General features: G+C 40.3%; 1 protein-coding gene across 2 annotated transcripts in view; it reads right to left on the bottom strand.

The window, feature by feature from the left end:
- The window catches only part of LOC146641827 (transcription activator GLI2.L-like), a 99188-nt gene extending 94276 nt beyond the window's left edge, over window positions 1-4912 (bottom strand). The window contains exon 1 of one of the 2 annotated variants that reach the window (XM_085397937.1): window positions 4539-4912. The gene's annotated coding sequence lies outside the window, so the exon portion shown is untranslated. Of the gene's footprint in view, window positions 1-4533 lie in introns of both variants that reach the window. The other variant, XM_085397936.1, reaches the window with a different exon arrangement.
- Between the last annotated feature and the right edge of the window lie 14056 nt (window positions 4913-18968).

The following is an 18968-nucleotide window of genomic DNA, read 5'->3' as shown; positions in this document are numbered from 1 at the left end:
TCACTTTCACTAACAGTAACATAACATGTTTTTGACAACTTGATTATTCTTATTTGACTTTTCTAGTGTCTAACTTCTGCACTCTGTGTGTGAGGAGGTGTCCTCACAGTGACAGGAGAAAGTAACGCACTGCAGCTTAAGAAAACACCAGCCATCAGAAAAGTGCAGCAAACCTAACAAAACACAACACAACCGTTTTTGGGGAGACAATAAGCTGACGGACCAGCTGTGGAAGTGACAAGCTAACAGTAAACGGCTACAACACTGATGAATCTTCTGCTCCTCATAAGTTTTGGTTTCTGTCACTTCTGTGTCCCCAGAATCATTCATTTTTGTTTCCTAATACAGTAAATTCAGATTCAGTAGATTCTTATTATTTTATGTATTTGTTAGGAAAGCTGTTTTAAGTCAATCCTGATGTGATAACACACATAAGAAGTGTCCTTGCCACAGCAAGAATTAAAGCTTAATCATATGGTAAATGGTAAATGAACTGGTTCTCACATAGCGCTTTTCTACTCAATATACTGAAAAGCACCTGAATCCAAAGTATCGGTATTAAAGAAGAACTAGAAGTAGTTGGGTAAATGCCTCTTTAATCGGCTCCTGCTGAACCAATGATCGAGGATGAGCTGTTGAGTTTATATGCCGGTAAAGGTGCACATCACTGCCATCCTACAAGCTGAATGACAACATTTGCAAACTTTAAGACCTTTAAAATGGTGTCGACTGCACGGTTTGGAGTTTGATGTGGTAGCGGTGCAAAGTGCTGCATGTTTAGTGCTCTCCCCAAAGAGTTTCAATTGACACCTCCTTCTGATGCTTTTGCTGCGTAGTAGACATGATTAGTAAATAGGAAAGTTCATCAGTTTTTATCTATTCAGAGCTAATGGGCCTTTAGTGAATGTGAACCAGGCATCATCCTGAGAGGAGATTTTTGGTCGTTTGGTCAGAGCAGAGCTGATACCTGCAGAGCCTCCTGGGAGATGAAGTCTATCCCCGACCCCTCACAGGTTCCTGTCTCAGAGTTTTGGGCATGTCCGGGGGGGTCGGCAATCATGTACAAACGCTACTGAGGGGTGACTGATTGCTAAAGAATCCCAGAAGCCCTGCGGGGACGCCATGTGTTAAAGAAGTTGGAGAAGTATTTAAAAGAAAGTGGTTTTTTCTGTCAGCTGATGTAGTTTGGCAGCTTTTCAGAGCTCGTTTTAAGGCGAGGAAGGATGCAGCGTTTCCTTAACGTGTCAGCGCGTCATGGCGGGTGTCTATCCGCGCAGCGAGGAGCATCCTTCACATCCGCCCTTCAGATCAGCTCGCTGTCCCTGCAGGAGTTAATTATAAGAAGCATCAAAGCTGATCCTGAAAAGCAAAGAGGAGGAACTACAGGCCCCCGGCGGACCACGGCGACCTTTGATTTCTGCCGGTCCTCCGAGTGTTTTTCTACATGTGCGTGCTGTCAACACGTTCTGTGACGGCTGCGTTTCCTCTGTTGGAGGAAGTTTTCTCGTGTCGTGGAGGAGCAGCGGGGCGAGCTTCAGAGTCAATGTTTGTAGATCTGAAAGCGACTGAGAGACTCTTTATTCCTGCAGCTTGTCCCCACGAGCGGCTGAATAATCCTCCCCTCGTTTGACCCGCTGGGGCCGGCAAGGAAAGCAAACAGCCACTTAAAACCAGCAGAGAGAGTGAGCAGAGGAGGGTCAACTAAAACCTGAGCACAGTTTACCTTTCGAGGGTTAACTGTTGCCTGAGACAAGTTCTCAGAGACTGAAAAGATGTTTCATTTTCTCTGAACAACGATCTAAAACCCAAACATTGTCCGTTTCTGGTTATTGAAAACATGAGCAAAGCTGATCACATCCAAAACAAGTTCTTCTCTGCAACGAAAACAAACGAAAAACCAAAGGTTTGAATTGTTCATCAGACTGTTTAATCAGCGTCCTCCAAAGTCCTTGCAGCCTAAAAACCACCAAACAGCTCCGAAAGGAAAAACTGAAAGGAAGCTCTGTCCACGGATTCTTCATCATTCTGGCTTTAAATGTTTAATGTGACTGATGAATCAAGATAACTAAGTGGACATATTTATGGGGAAAGGCCACCATAAACTTAAAGGGACAAGAAAAGCAGGTAAAGCTGTTTATTGATGAGTCAGGTAGTGATTTTCAGGGAAAAATGACACAAAAATCTGTACAATCTCAGAAGGTTTTAGGGACTTTGGGGCAAAGAAAGGCTGTTCAAATGCTTTAAGTAAATTTGCAGATAAATTAGGGGTAGAAATGATTATTAGGTCAGAAAGAAGGTGCAGGTTAATTAGAGTTTCTAAGGCCTGTGACGTGGACGTTTCTCTTCTCTCGGTTTCTTTTTCGGTCTTTTGAAATCTGCTCTCAGGAGTCCTTTTGTTTTTCTCTAAAGCACAGAGAAATAAATCTCCGACTGCGCAAAAACATGCTGTATCTGAACGTTGTGGATGTGTCGGTGAAGCTGCTGGAATCTGTTTAATGATTTCTGTTTTCAGGGGAAAATGACACAAAAAAGCCTGAACGTGTGCCGCTTTCATGCAGCAGAAATGACAGAGCAGGTCTTTTAGCAAAAATATGTGAAACAGAAGCCGACCGCTTTCAGTTAATAAACAGATTTCAGCTTCAGCGACAGATCCAGATGTTTAGAACAGCTGAGAATCAGAGCGGTTCCTTTTCAGCCCGAACTGCTTCAGTCCTTCAACATGAAGTCAAAGCACCAAAGAAAATCAGCGGACGGAGCTTCACGTCAGCTTTAATTAATAAAGATGGGAAAATCTTTGAGTTCCTCTGCGGCTTTTAGGTTTTATACGACTTTATTTATTTTCCCTTAAACTCCTGAAGTGTTTCAATTGGACTGAAACCCAAAAGGAGACAGAGAGAGGCAGGAGGAGAAGCAGGCTTTATCTTCACCTTCAGCCCCTTGTTAAATCCTACAAAAAAAACAATCATTGCATTGCTGATTTCTCTGCACTTTCAACATTTTAATCTCAGTTAATTCACATCACACTGATTTTATTTTTCCAACACACTCCTAAAAAAGTCTTGCTCAGATTGCTCTCATTTAGGAAGAAGGAAAGCAGCAAATATTATCCTGGAACAAAACAACAACTCCCGACTCATCAGTGAACGGCTTTAGCGACACATCTGGATGTTGTTCTCACTTTAGAGCGTGACCTTTGATTCAGGTGGGAAACATCTGCAGCAGCTGAGAATCGGAGCGTTTTGAAGACGGCTGCTAACCGGTGCAAATATTCGCTCAAAATAACAAAAAGTTTCAAGCTCAAATCATACAGGATGCAAAGATGGAAGATTTGCTTCTTTTCTCAAAAGAGAAAGAACTTTTTTTCTGTGTCTGAAACAAGCAGGAGCTGTAAATCTGTGTGTTTAGTTTGGTGTTCAGACAATTAAAAAAGCCTCTTTTCAGGCATTTTTCACTTTTAAACACTCAAATGTGTTTTTTTCAGCTCTCGGGGCTCCCTCTTTCCTAGGACAGAGGTCAGGTTGTCCACAGTGTGTTTTTTTCTGTGCTAAATGGTGAATCTGCTTCTCTCCCTCCAATTCCCTCCTCTGCTTTTCATCCCACTGAAACCCACCAGGAGCGATGCCCCGGGGCCACACGGCGTAATTGCTGCGGACTTGTTGTTTTGTGGGATAAGAGACTTTTGAGTCCTCACAGCGGGGCGTTTCTCTCCCCCCCTCTCTCGCTCGCCTCAATCTTTTTCTCCCCCCCCCCTCCTCCTTCCCGAATCCCTCGTTTTCCCCCAGTTTTCTCTTTCACTTCTTCCAGCCTCAGTCAGGATGAAAGTGGACGTCCCCGTCCGCCGTCGCCCATGCCCATGTCATCCTGAATAAAGGGGGGCCCTCCATTATTTTCTCCCATCTCTGCACCCCTTCCTCCTCCTCCTCCTCCTCCTCCTCCCTGACTGCTGGAACTCTTCATCCTGCACAATGGAAATGCACTAAAACTTTTTTTTCTGATGCAAATTAATGCAACCGGCCTTTCAGGATTCAAATTAAAAAAAAAAATCTGCTGTGGACTGGAGCTGAGGGAGGAAAGGAGGTGTCAGTGCGCCTCATGTTTGTCTGAGGCCTTCAGGAAGCCTCCATCAGAACAGCTTTTAAATTCATCTGATTTTGAGGCTGTAAAAAGTGACAGTAATGTAAAGGAAAAGCTCAGAGAGCATCTTAAATATCAGGTTGCACATTCCTGGAATTCCTGCTTCCTTGCAAACCTTCAAACATCACCTGGAATAAAAGCTCCCAAAGTGTCTTCTTCTCCCGTTTCTCACCTCCTCTTGTGCCAGAAAACGATCAAGTATTAAAATCAGATGATTTTTTTAAAGCAAATTTAAGTAAAAATACTCTGAAATTAATTTTAAAAAATATAACTGATAGAAAATAAAGCAAGTGTGATATTTAAACTCAATTATTTAAACTGATTTAAAAGTTGCAGACTGCGCTCTGCTCGGAGTTTCTAATGTTTCCGTAAGCACATGGCCGACCAGCGGAGACTCACCCGACCTTCTCCTCAGTCTTCTGCTCTCTCCTTCTGTCCTTCCACTCAAACTTTTCCTCTCATCTAAGACCCACAAAGCTTGAAATCCATGTGCGGTGCACGCAGACACGCGGAGGAGTGCGCGCCTCGGGTGGGAAAGTATCCGCAGAAAGATGTCCGAGCGCACAGCCTGAGTGGGACTCGGAGCAGCAGAGGAAGACTCCGATCAGCTCTCCACGCCAAAGTTTGGAAGAGAGGAGGAACTTTTTTTCCTGTCCGGGGATGCTGCGGAGCGTCACTCTGGATGGCTTCACCGCCCTCCCCTCTCTCTCTCTCCTCTCTCTCTCCTCCCTCTCTCTCTCTCTCTCTCTCTGATGGGACGGACAGACCTCCTCTTCATCACCTCAGAGGAGAGGAGTGACTCTGACTCCGCGCACACAGCAAACCTCAGAACTTCCCAATAACTCAGACTGAAACAGAGAGATTCAGGTTACCTCAGAGGCATTACCGGCTCACTTTACCCCGTCAGTTCATCAGTTTGATGTTTAATATTAGTGCAAAACTGTGTGTGTGTGTGTGTGTGTGTGTGTGTGTGTGTGTGTGTGTGTGTGTGTGTGTGTGTGTGTGTGTGTGTGTGTGTCCTATTTAAAGCCACTCAGCGCGTCTCCGCATAATTGAGGTTTGCGAACACGATCTCAGTTTTTAAAGGTGAATATTTCAAACACACTCCGAGTGTTTCTGTGAAAAAGAAGGATTAAAAAAACTGCCTGTCTTAATTTAACTGTGTGTGTGTGTTCTGTCTTCAAAGCTGGACTCAGGCTCCTGACTGAGAGTTTTACTTAAACTTAGTTTTCCTGAAAGCGCAGTAAGCGGAAGGAGAACACGCACAGGTGCATTTCAGAGTGATACTGACACCTGGCGGTGGCTGCCTTCCACTGCACGACGAGTGTCGCTCATAACAGACGCATGAACATGAAGACAGTAAAATGTAGTGAATAAATAAACAAAATAAATGAAATGACTTTCTCTTTGTTAGACACATAATTATAGAAGAATAGAATAGAATAGAATTTCCCTTTATTGTCAATGTATATGTGCTCCGTGCCAAATGTAAAGGAGTAGAAAAAAAATTAAACATAGATGAAATAAAATAACCTTCTCATATCAAAGACACACAGATATTAAATAATTATGAATGAATGTATTGATTAATAATTAATTAACTATTTAATTAATCAATTTAAATGACTTTCTGATTAAAAGACACCGAAATATTAAATAAAACTATTGTATTATCATATAGTTAAAGTTAAATCACTGTGACTTTAATCTTGGGCATAACAGTAACAACAAATCTATGTTGTACATATATTAATAATGATGACAACAGTGGTTTATTATTGTGTAATCATCTTAACAGTGAATTCATATTTTTATTTTTGCATTTAGTACTTTATTGATAATGACTATTATAATTATTATGTACTATTTTTTATTATACATTTAATTTTATTGCTACTCTTAATAGTAGTAGTAGTAGTATTGTTATCCAGCAGAGGCTCTAATTGTTTTATGTGTACACTTTTTATTTTGTTTAATAATAATTATTACTATTTTTAAAGATGTACTGTGTTTTATAATCACACAGTTTGATTTGTTAAACATTATTGCTATTCTGTATTTTGTATATGAATAACAGCAACAATAATAGTATTTTAGTTTATAATGCAATCATAACGCAAATTTGTATTTTCTTTTAAGATTTTAATAGTATTGAGTATTATTAGAGTACACATTCAATAATTCTTACATGTTTTACACCATTTTAATAGAAAAAAAATATAAAGTTAGGAGGAATGCAGACAGTTTTGGATTACATGGAGATTTCTGCAAAGACAGAAAAAAATTAAAGTGTATTAATTAATTTTATAAATGACTGACACACAGCAAACAGGAAGTAAAGCAGAGGCGCTGAGGTATCTGACCTTAAACAGACAAGTATGAACCCCACGTGTCCTTCAACATGACTGTTCTTCACGGACACTCATTTTATCTTTACAAAATGCTGTGACCAACACTTGTGTTGTGACAGCGCCCCCCAGTGGATAAACTGTGTGACTACAACAAACACAAGGTGAATATATGGTGTTTCTGTCCTTCAGCTTATTGTTCATTGATGATAAAGGCTAAAGCGAGTAATTCCCTACACCAAATGTGGTAAATGTGATTATGCATGACTTTGGGCGACTCTTGTCCACATACAGACATTTGATCAGACTCAGACTCAACATTATTGTCATTCAGCCATTGACATGATATGAACTACTCACAATTCTTTAGCTCTCGTTATTGCAGCTTATCACCGAACTAAAGTAAAAACAGAATAAATATTTGTACATCTTACAACACTAAGTACTAAATATGTTAAATAAAAATGAATCTAAATCTGCTGCCTGAAATCAGATCAAATCAGAAATATATTTTTACATATTGTAAATAAAGTCATGTTTCTAATCATTTTAAATACATTTCAGTTATTTAGTGAATGAAAAAATTGAAGAAATAAAAGTGACTGAAAATTTTATCAGTTATAATTGATAATAAATTAAAATGTCTGAATCTATCTACGTCTACCTATTTATGTTTCGTGTAGATAAATCCGTATTTTAGTAGGTAAACAGTAAGTGCATTAATAGAGAAATTAAAAGAGTAGAAAATACAATTGTATCAAATAAAAATATACATTTATAATACATTATAATTTCATCCATTTAAAAATATTATTTATGTTGAATTTCATGTTTTTTTCTTTTAAATGCATTTATTTTTTATTTATGGCAGTTTATGTCTTCTGTATGTATATATGGAAGATAAAAACTCTTCCACTGAGGAATCTCCTGAGCTTAACTGATTACAGCTCCACTGATGAGCCTCCGCAGTCCTCCAGATGCTTCCTGGGAAATGAAACATCCATCAGCTGTTGTACTCGGATTACTCTGCAGCCAGGTGTGAGGACCTGACAAAAAGCAGAGAAAGCAGAGATGTTTTTGTATTTCATCAAATTATCTCCACCTGCTGGTGAGTGTTGAGAACTTTAGTTTTATAAGAACCACACGGTTCTCCAGTTACTTGTTTACTACTGCTAGCTTTAATAATAATAATATTAATAATAATACATATTACTGTAAATAATAAATTATGATGGGTTAAACATGTGGTGTCACCTCCTGGCAGAAAATTGGACCATCTGCAGTCTGATCCTCGACTGCATCTGTGCGGCCAAATTAAATGAAAATAAAGCAGCTCAGTTCGTGACGGTTAAAAAAAAAGGTGATGTATCACTCGTATCACTTCCATATGGAGATAATCCTGCCTCACAGCAAAAATAATATTGAATATCTTTTCTTGTTTAAAGTAGAGCGTGAGAAATCTGCCTCCCATCTCCACACCTGATCCTGATGACTTCCACAGACGTTCCTGTGCTCGTCCCCAGAGCAGGAAGAAATCTGACTTTTCGGGGTTTAAAGTGAAGTGCGTCATAGTGGATGGAGGAGGCAAAGTTCACAGCTTTAGTCCATCAGCCTCTGAACATGTAACTGTTCACTGGAGATGTGTCGATCATCTCTGCTCTTTACTGGCTGTAAGTGTAAAAACAGGTCTAGACAGGTTTGGACATTTATACTGAAGGGGCTCTCCCAAAGTGTTCAGATGTATGAACATACAACATTTGGCGATAGGAAACATTAAAAAAACTAAATGAGATGAAAAACTTTCAAAATGTTTGGTTGGTTATTAAAACTTCTTCATCAAATACAGTTTACAAAACAATGCCAAATATATCATGAGCACATTTTCTTTTTAATTTGCTTTTTGTTAAAATGTACAAGAATCATTCACATCAAAAACACTGGAAACATACTTAACTGAAGAGACTTAACAGTAAGATTTAAAGACATTTTGGGGTAAATGGTAAAAAAAAAGATTGCTTTTTGACTAAAAAGTGTTAATGTGTAAAAACGTATAACAAGTAAACATGATAAACCCAGAATGTTTATTTCCCCGAGGGCCCTACATCAGACCTTGCATAATTATGAGATTTTTATCTGTTATGATTTATGATTTAAACTTACAATTGGCTCACATTTGTCATTTCACCATCAAGACACTAGTTGGAGCTGGTGTTCCTCTGTTCAAGTTGATTCAGCGTCTTCTGGTCATTTGAAAAATGGCAGTAGAAGAAAACAGAAATGTGTGTCAGGAAACAATCATACGGAACAGGCCAATCACAGACACTGCAGGCAAGAGTGACCTCATGTGCGGTTACATTTGTAGCGAGGTGTCTGTCAGGTACAGAGTACAGTCTGAGAAGATGTCAGTGTCCCAGAAACAATTTGCTGGTTACAGCTCATGTTCAGAAATACTTAGAAAGCTTCACTGTATGTTCAACGCCTTAAACACTAAATAACTTTTCACACTGTTATCTTAAACTCAGCCAACTACTTTACTGTACTGTTCGTTTTACTCACAAAGAGTATTAATGCACACAGCAGGGCTAACTCCCTGTGTAACAATGTACCTGCTTTTTCATTGTTCACGATCATAGTGACACTGTTAACATTGTTATCCTTATTTCATGAGGATAGTGTTGTGTGGTCAGTGCTTAGTTTTCCATATCCTTCCTACTGACACTCACTCTGTTCTACTGTTGCTTTTCCTTACTCTCATGTTCAGTCTGATGTCTCCTTCAAGCCTCGATATTAACTTTACTTTCTGGCCTAATTTCATTCAATTTTATTCAATTTTATTCATGTAGCACCAAATCACAACAACAGTCGCCTCAATGCACTTTATATTTAAGGTAGACCCTACAATAATACATACAGAGAAAAACCCATCAATCTTATGACCCACTATGAGCAAGCACTTTGGCGACAGTGGGAAGGAAAAACTCCCTTTTAACAGGAAGAAACCTCCGGCAGAACCAGGCTCAGGGAGGGGCGGCCATCTGCTACGACCGGTTGGGTTTAGAGGAGTTCACTACTGGAAAACTGAACTGGAGCTTATTCCTGACCAAGTCACCCAGTAGATCGTAGATAGAGTTAAGTCTCAAATAGGGTTTAATATTTTTCCCAAAACTTGGACATTTTAAATACAGGCATCTGAAGCCACTTTTTCTGGGAATCCCAGGCATTTAAATCAGCACTAAATACAACATGCGAAGAAAAAGTATGCATACATTCATCCATATTCTTAGTTTAACAAACGCAGTGTCATTATCATTAGTATGAATTTAAGATACATTCACAACCAGCCATGAAATATATTTTGATGTTCTCACTCTGAGAGTCACACTTCTCATTTTTTGTAATTACATTTTTTTAATGTATTGCACCCAAGTTAATTTGTTTCCTGTTTTTCATCATTAAATTGGATTTTCCCAGGATTAAACCCTGGTCTCAAATTACATAATGTAGTTTCTATAACTGTTTATTTATTATTTTTTTCAGGCTAGTTAACCAATACTAAACCTTTACTCTAATGGACTGGGATTTCTCTCTGGATCGTCCTTCCAATTGTCCAATGCAGATTTTCCATCTGGGTTTTCTCCCATAGCCGTTAGTTTTTCCAAGTCATTTACAAGGCAGTAAAGCTATGTACTCATAGCTGCAGACTTTTTCTGTTGGCATCAGGGCATGTCCAATCACAGATGGGCTTGACATACCATGCATCACAGGTCTTATTCTCCTCTGATATCTTGTGGTTTGTGGTACCCAGTTTAGCATCTACCACCGAATGGAGAATCCCATATCTGGGCCACATGGGTCTTCGTGGCATAGAAGACATGCAGTTCACAGCCAATGTTTCTCGCTAGTGGTAGGCACGCACACTGTATGCATCCCACAGTCTCCTGGTACATCCGTGAAAGCAGCACTGATGCCAAAGGATATTTGCAGGTGTAGGAACAATATGGATTGATGGATTGTGTTGTCATCTGGATTTCTTCGACTGTGCTCAAACAAATCAAAATGCAACCACAAAGGTCCTGAACTGTTAAACATTTGACTTCCAAACTAAAAAATTTCCTCAGTTTGGTAAACAGGGTTGTATTTATAACAGTAAAAATCTCTTGAGTTACCTTGACGTATTTACTCATCATCTCATCCGAATCTAAGCACTGTCATACCTGTTTGTGACTAAACAGTTCAAGGAAGTCAGGTCTTATTTTCAGTGTACACCTCTCTGATTTTAGCTGAGACTCGTCTGCTTCAGCCTTCAGTAAGTCTGTCCCAGAGAAACACATGTTAGGTAGCCCTTTGACCTTTAATATCCGCCAAGTTTATTTGCTAGTTCGCCCCTCCTCCCTGCACTCGCCTGCTCTGATGCGTATTAAATCAGATATGTTGTGTTGACTGGAGGAGCACCACTGCCCCCCTGCCTCCTCATACTTAACCCCGGGTGACCTCAGGTTTTCCTAAGTAAATTGATTTAGACCCCAGTCTCTGCTGTGTTTGCTATGACTGACCAGGCAACTCCATTGACCTTAATACGGGGGGCGAGCAGATTAATATGCAGCCCCCAGTTCAGCCTCGTTTCTTCAGTGTTGTTTCACATGGGTGGGGTGACGACATCAGTGTCAAGAAAACAGGAAGGGCCCACGTGAGAAAGAGGGTGAATGATTGAGAAATCGCTCTGTCAGATAACAAGGTCTTCACGGTAACCCCCTTAACATCCTGATAGTTAGCAGAGACTGTTTACCCCAACGCCATTTTTATTCGGCAGGCTAGCATAGCAGCATATTTGTATTAGCACCAGTGTTGGTCAAGTTACTTGAAAAAAGTAATCAGTAATTAATTACTGATTACTCCCCCCAAAAAGTAATCCCGTTACTTTACTGATTACTTATTTTCAAAAGTAATTAATTACTTAGTTACTTAGTTACTTAGTTACTTTTTAAAAACACGATTTACAACCTGAAGAGGTGATAAAGTGATAGATCTTTCAGCCCAATTCTACTTTTTCTACATAATCCATCATACAAAATGTAATCAAATGGAAAAGTCTCTTTTTTTTAACTTGTTTTATCAGTTTTAATCTTTTAACTTTATGCATCAAGCAAAACATTTAATTATATGCAACATTCTCTGACTTGAATAAATTAGTTTAACATTTAAACCTATTTTCTACACATTCCAGCACATAAAATAAAATATTTTTTGTGTTTTCACTCACTCTTTCAAACAGATGCAAGTAAAACACAGCAGAAAATAAATAAAGTCAAAGACTCAGCGGTCCTTTTGCTCTATTTTCACCTGTAAAGCAGGAGCAGGGTAGGCGGAGGGTTACCCTGGTGTAGGTGTGCTGCGGTCAGTTGAAGAATCCGCGCGAGTGTCTCTGTGAGTTTCCCATCACGTCGTAGCTACTCGGTGCTTGCTCGGAAGTTTAGGGGTTTTTTTCGCTGTAAAAAGAAGTTTTCTTCCCACGCACGATGGACGCTAATGTTTTTGTCACTTTTTATGGAATCAAACTCAAAGTAAGGTCAGTACTTCCACGCTTTAAACGCTGCACGCTCATACTCTCTCCCACAATCGATATATTATCCATTGTTGATCTGCACACAGCTGCTGTCACCAACGTCGCACTTGCTTACGTCACTGTCATGAGACATTCTCGCAAAAAAAATCACGGTTTAGTAACGCAGTAACGCAGCGTTCCTACGGGAAAGTAACGGTAATCTAATTACCGATTTTGCAATAGTAATCCCTTACTTTACTCGTTACTTGAAAAAAGTAATCAGATTACAGTAACGCGTTACAAGTAACGCGTTACTGCCCATCTCTGATTAGCACTGAACACAAACTACAGCTGAGGCTCACTTTGTACCAGAATACCTAAAGTACTGTACTTTGGTTTGAGGATAACAACAACATTAAGTCTTGTTAGTTAAAATCTAATATTGTTGCTTTCTTTTGATATGAATCAATACATTTGGATAGTTTTCTGAAACTTAACCAAATACTTTAACTTTACCTAAGAGTTTAGAACATCAGTGTTTCTTTAAGTTGCAGTTTAGGCCTCAAATTTCAAATACTTCTTGCTGGAATATAACGAGCCATTCTCAAGAACTCGCTTATAACTGGATATGCTAAGAGAGTCCTGCTTTCAATGTTGCAAACAATACTGAATAATGACGGCCCTTTGGGGACCCAGATCTGGTTTGCCAGAGGTGGCCCACACATGGGCCAGCACAAGGCCAGTTGCAGACACACTGGTGGTCCTGTGCTGGGCCAGAACAGTTTCAGCTCTGGCCCCAGATGTCAGCCTAATGTGTACCTTAATTAAGCCATGTAATAACAACATGTGAATAATAATGCAAAAGTATCATGACGAAACTCTGTTCAGACAGTGAATGGACTGATTCTTATGTAATATTTTTCACTGGGCCACATAAACCAAACCACAATCGAGCCAAATGTGGCATGACATCACATAGACAGTGCCATCTATGCCATGTCTGGCCCATATCTGGATGACATACATCTTATCATGCCAGAAGTCAGCCAGCAGTGCCAGCTTGATACCAGATCCGGGCCAGAGCAGCTTGCTATGTGGGTTGCTGCATCCACAAAGCAAGTTCAAACTCTACCACAGAAAGAAAAATAGAAACAACATCTAGAAATGCCACTATTTCCCTTTTCTGAATTAAGATGATCTGAGACTGAAGACAACTGTCCTGACATCGTGTTTAGAAAACAGGGACACTGCATGGACACCATGCATTGTCCCCGCGTGGTGATCCAGAGTCTGTTTGATGGTTTTGATTCCTGTTGAGTGCAGCCTCCAGGTGCCATCCAGTTGCAGTCTTTTTCAGCAAAGGTTTTACTTATTTCAGCAAGACAATGCTAAATATTTCCATGAAAATAACTCAACAATATAGCGTCACAGTGAAAGACTCCAGGTGTCCTGGTCTTCCTGCCAGTACAAAGTGTCTGGTATGAAAATTAGCAGTTCCTAGTTCATAGCTGTCTGGTCTAAAAGGGCAGGATGGGAATGAGGTCCTGCCTCATGTGGAAGAGTTTAGGTATCTCAGGGTTTATGGTCTTACTGACAGATGGATTGATGTCTACCTGTCCTACCTACTGTCTGGCCTATCTACTATCAGCTACAGTGAAGAGAGCTCAGCATGCTTTACTATTCTGTCTTTATCATTCCTTCATTTGTATCCATGCAACCAAATTGCATGAAAAGTTTATGCAGTATGTTGCAATTTTGCAGTTTTGCTTCATGCTGCATTGCAAAACCTCATCTTCTGGGATTCTTCCATAGATTTTGGATTCTTCTCACATCGTCATTCAGCTTATTTGTTACTTGTATTTAGAACCAGGAAAAAGGGGACTTGAAAATATGTGAACTTTTAGCTTAATTCTAGCTATCAGTTGCATTCTCCTCATCCTATTGGCTGTTGGGTGATTATTTGTAGTTTTTTTCACCCTGTGTTCATGCAAGTATTATTATGCAAGCACAGCTTATGTTTGGTGTGAAAGGGTAAGGTGTTTGAAGGAGTGAATCTACATGGAGAGGAGCCAGTTGAAGACTTTGGAGCATGGCCTACCAGGTGGGAACCCTGGAGCATCTCTGCATGGATTTTTTTTTAAACAGTTATTAAAAATCCCAGTACCAACCATCTAGTGTTTACCTGTATTTCTTCCCATAATCTACTTTGGCTTAGTCAGCTTTTGGACACTACAGAACCTCATCATATTTGCATTTTATCTGTGCTGATATAACAGTGCATTACTGTTTAAACTTGGTTAAACTGCACACTGAAGTGGACAAAGAGCGCCAGAACACACCATTAGTTTTGGTCTCTGTGAGGAGCAGCTTGACTTTGACCTTCACGTTCTCCCCTGTTTGTCTTTTATGTCTCGGTCCATAAACCGAGACAAAACAAGCTCTCACAGCCATCATTAGTCACTGTTAGAAGTGGAATTAGTTATATTTATTTGTGTTCATATTGTGTCCTGTGCTGGTTGGTCACTGTCTTTGTGTCATTTTTCATGGTGCGAGGGTAAAGAGGGCGTTGTTCTCCATTTACAAGCACTTCAAAGCATCAGCGAGAGCTCAGCAGAGAGCACTTCACTTGTTTTCAATTAAAAATAAATGATCGCAGTGTTTGTTTCTCCATTAACTGGCGGGAGATGGGATTTTGAATCCCGTGTTTGACACTAATAGTTTGACAATCTGCCCTCCGCCTCCGTAATCCATTCATCGAAACCAGCAGCCCCAAAAGTTCCCATGCTGTGTAGGGTGCCGCTCGTATGTAAATGTGTGTGTGTGCTGGCTTATGGCCAAGTGAAATCTGTCAGTCTTTCAGAGACCCATCAGCCTCTGTCCGGTGGGACAATAAGGTCGATACAGACGGCCCTGCCGTCTCGCCTGTCTCGCTGTCTGACTAACTGATGACACCGATTCATTCACACCCAGCAGGTCTGAGGCCATTTGTCACTCTCTGCTCATTTACTTTACTTCCATCTGAACTGTCGATAGCAGCAGCTTTGAAATGTTTGGTTAGTGGTTTATGGAGCAATGGAGGCACATTAAGCAGTTACTAACTTAAGGTTAAGTCACTTACAATCTTGGTCGGATGTTTTTTTCAATTTTTCTGCATATAGAGTAAATGCAAACTTTATATTCCTCAATCTTAACAACCATAACCTCAACCATAACTTCATCCTTTCCACCAGGTAACTAAAAACCCAACCACTTACCTGGATGGGATTTACTTACCTGGATGATTGAGCATGCATCAAGACAACCCAACCACCCGTCTTCACTCAGACATCTAGTGTCTTTAACCTCCTAAGACCCAAACTCTTCCATGGCATGCATTTTTAATTTCTCTTTGATATTTGGACATATTGGGACCTGATGCATGTAAAAACAAAGAATTGCCAGATATTTTTTTTTTACCTGATTTTTGTTTCTGAAAAAATGAGATCCACATATGAGGATATTTGTTTTAAATTTCGATAGAACAGAGGCAGCATAATGTCCTCGTAAGTGGATATCAGGTGCTTGTAGAGCAAAACTTACTATTTTGGTCTAGACAACCCAAAATGTGACATCCACATCTGTGGACACCAGGTCCAAGAGGTTAAAAATGTCTGTTTAGCATGTGGCTAAAACAAAACCCAGACCATATGGATGGTGGTTCTTTGGTGGTGGGTTTTGGGGGTGCTTTTTATTTGTTTCTGTTTTTTGGAAACTGGTTTCTGTCCATAGCAGTTTCTGGAAAACCATCTGGTGAAAAGGACTGCATTCACAGTAACAGAACTTCAAAACCTGTGTCTGTTTAGCATTTTATTCGCCTTCTAAAACTGTTTCACAATTACACATAATTACATATATTCCACAAATGTTCTATCCAGAAGCTATACAAAAATAAAATAAAATAAAATAAGAGCGCAGGTACTATAGCAACAGAGTAGCCAGTTGGTTCCCAAATGGGTTTATTGCATGTTGGATTTTGTATAACCTTTGGTCATTTTGAGTTCTTGCAGGTCAGTTGTCTTCCATGAGAAACTGTAGATATCTGCTAGCAACTAAAGCAATTGCAAGAATGCTTTTAGTGCAACACCGTATACACTTGCACAATATACATTTTCCCTAGCAACTGGTGATTGGTCCGTAATGGGTCTCTATGCCTGTGTGGCTGGGGCCTTATTTATTTATTTATTTCTAAATAAATACAATATAGTAAATACTAATACTAAGTAGAGTTGTGTGTGTGTGTGTGTGTGTGTGTGTGTGTGTGTGTGTGTGTGTGTGTGTGTGTGTGTGTGTGTGTGTGTGTGTGTGTGTGTGTGTGTGTGTGTAAGGATTAATAATTAAGAGATAAATGTTTGTACAAACTACAAGTGGCCATACTCATTAAATTATAACCCCAGGTAACGTGATCTGTAACGTCAAACGGTACTGTTTTAGCCACGAGTGGTGCATACAGAGTGCATGACTGTGAGCTTTGTGGTGTCATCATAACTTTTATTTTGACCTGGTTTGTTTCAGATAAACATGTTTTGTCCATTTTTCATTGTCTTCTCTGTCCAGCCCACTTACTGTTTACTCCTCCAGCTTCAGCGCAGACAGTTTATTTGTTTTAAGGTGGTGAGAAGGCGGTGGGTTAATGTCTGGTTTCTGCTGTCAGGATAAACTGAGGCTGTCAGAAAAATAAACCAGCAGAGGACAAAACGAGGCACTGTGACTTTTCTGAAGCGGCTAAACAGTGTTTGTGTGTTTACTCCTAATTGATTTCCCTCGTAATCCACAGCCTCCACGGCCTGCTGGTTTAGATTAGAGATTATCCTCCATTCAAAAGCCCACAGATGCCTTGAGTATTTTTCTTGCTCAAGTGCCCTTGAGCAAGTCCCTCAAGCACTCACCCTGCACAAACGGTTCTGTATGACAGCATAAGCCACGCAGAACAGTAAAAATGTAAATTCCTGCTGAACACGAAGACGTCATCCTGTTCACAAAGCCTCTAACGGTCCCTGATTCTCAGATAAGTCTCTTTGTAACCGTCAATGCCTGCAGCTGGGAGCGCGTTTTGCTTCGTCCGTTCTCAGGCCTCGCATCATGTATGGAGGCACTTGTCTCAGGCGACTGGACGCACGTGGCCCTCTCCAAAAACCAGTGACACGTCAACAATGCATGTCAGCGCCGCCGAGAAGGACTCACGGGCTCCACGCTGGGCGAAGGCGAGGGAAAGTCACACTCAAGTGATCTGAGAGGAGATGAATGTCAAGTGCAGAGTGGGATCCCCTCGTGGAGGTCCCGTCACATCTGACCGGTCCCATCGGCCTGCTCTCTGTCACACTGAGGGGACTGTTTGGGAGCCAACGAGGCCTTTATGAGAGTGGTACCTGATAGGGTTTGGTCAGATATGCTTCCTCTGCTGTTTGGGGCAGAATCTTTGATTCTGAAATGGTTTTTAAATCCTTTCATATGCAAAACAATGCATTAAAATCACTGATTTCAGTTTAGATGAGTGAATAATGTTTTTAGACATGTCACAGTGAGAATTTCTAGCACACAGTAACAATTTCCCCCTCCTGCGTAGAAGACAATGTAGATGGAAATAAACTGAATACTTGTCTTCCGTGGGAAACAGGTATTCGATAAAAAGATAAAAGACAAAAATAAGTTTGCTAACTATCTTTAGCAATTCATGGACAAAACTGCTAAGTTAGATGCAATGACTAAACTATACTGTTATTAATGGGTGAAAAGGAGTCCCCAAAACCACTGGAAGCTACATCCATCTTTCATATACCCTTTTCATTTATGAAAAAGAAAAGAAATTAAACCTAGCAGGAGACTAACAAGATACATGGGCTAACTTCTTGGTTGTAGGTTACGCTACAAAAACATTCAGCTTATGCTATATTGTAGCAATCACACATCATGATTATAAAATTAAAGAATACATACATTTTCTGGGTATCCTTTGTCAAAAGCTACCAGGTTTGACAGCATTTGGTGTTTTGGTCACATGTTTTAACGAAACAGTCTCTTTTTGAGCTCATCTAACAGTGAACCTTTAGGGTACATTTAACTAAATTTGCATTCTTAGCTCATATCTTCTTATTTTTACATATTAACAGTGCAATAAGTGCTAATATCTACTTTTTTGATGTTCCGTTTTGCTCTATGGACACACAGTTTCCCTTGAAAAGGGATGAATTCTGTCAATCTGTGCACTGAGAACTGAAGCAGTACATATGTGTGTATTCATGTATTGTCTCCATGTGTCCATGCTGGGCGTGATGCTGTTCATGTGTCACACCGAGAACTGCAGTAATTGCTTCTTTGTGTTTTAATTAGATCTGTGCTCAGACACCTCGTTCCTCTCAAACCCTTCATTCTGCGGCCATTTTGTTGGGACATAAACCTCGTTTGTTTGACAGGAGAAGTGGGGACACTCTGCAGTGTTATTAGCACCATTGTGCCCACGCACCGCATGGTGGGCTGAATGAGGGGCATAGGGAGGAGGCAGAGGAGATTAGAGCCCAGGGATGGAGGCAGGTTTGGGCCTATTGTGCTGTGGCATTGGGAATCAGTTGGTACAGCAGCAGGGCAGCTTCCGCTCAGCCATTGTGACGTGGTGGTGGGGGTTTGTGAGAAGGAGGGTTGGGGCCCACACAGCTAAACCATAATCTGCAAGACCCCCCTTTCTCATTTCACTGCCACGAGACAGGTCTATTTTCTTACTGATGAGACTTGATCTAGACTGGAGCTGCAGTATTAGTTATAAGGCTCATCAGCAGTAGCTTATAGTAACTTTAGAAAGATGGTGATACATGAATGTGTTAATTTTCTAGAGTCCTGGACAGTTTTCTTACTGGAAACATCTACTGCTTGGTGCTTTTTTTAGTTATTTATTTATTTATTTTGTCTATGAA

This window comes from Rhamphochromis longiceps, linkage group LG23, assembly GCF_057381845.1.
Source record: "Rhamphochromis longiceps isolate RC_006_pf linkage group LG23, R_longiceps_female_GT1.1, whole genome shotgun sequence".
NCBI classification, from domain to species: Eukaryota; Metazoa; Chordata; class Actinopteri; order Cichliformes; family Cichlidae; genus Rhamphochromis; species Rhamphochromis longiceps.
The sequence above is the reverse complement of the archived record's forward strand: the minus strand, read 5'-3'. Positions and strand labels throughout refer to the sequence as shown.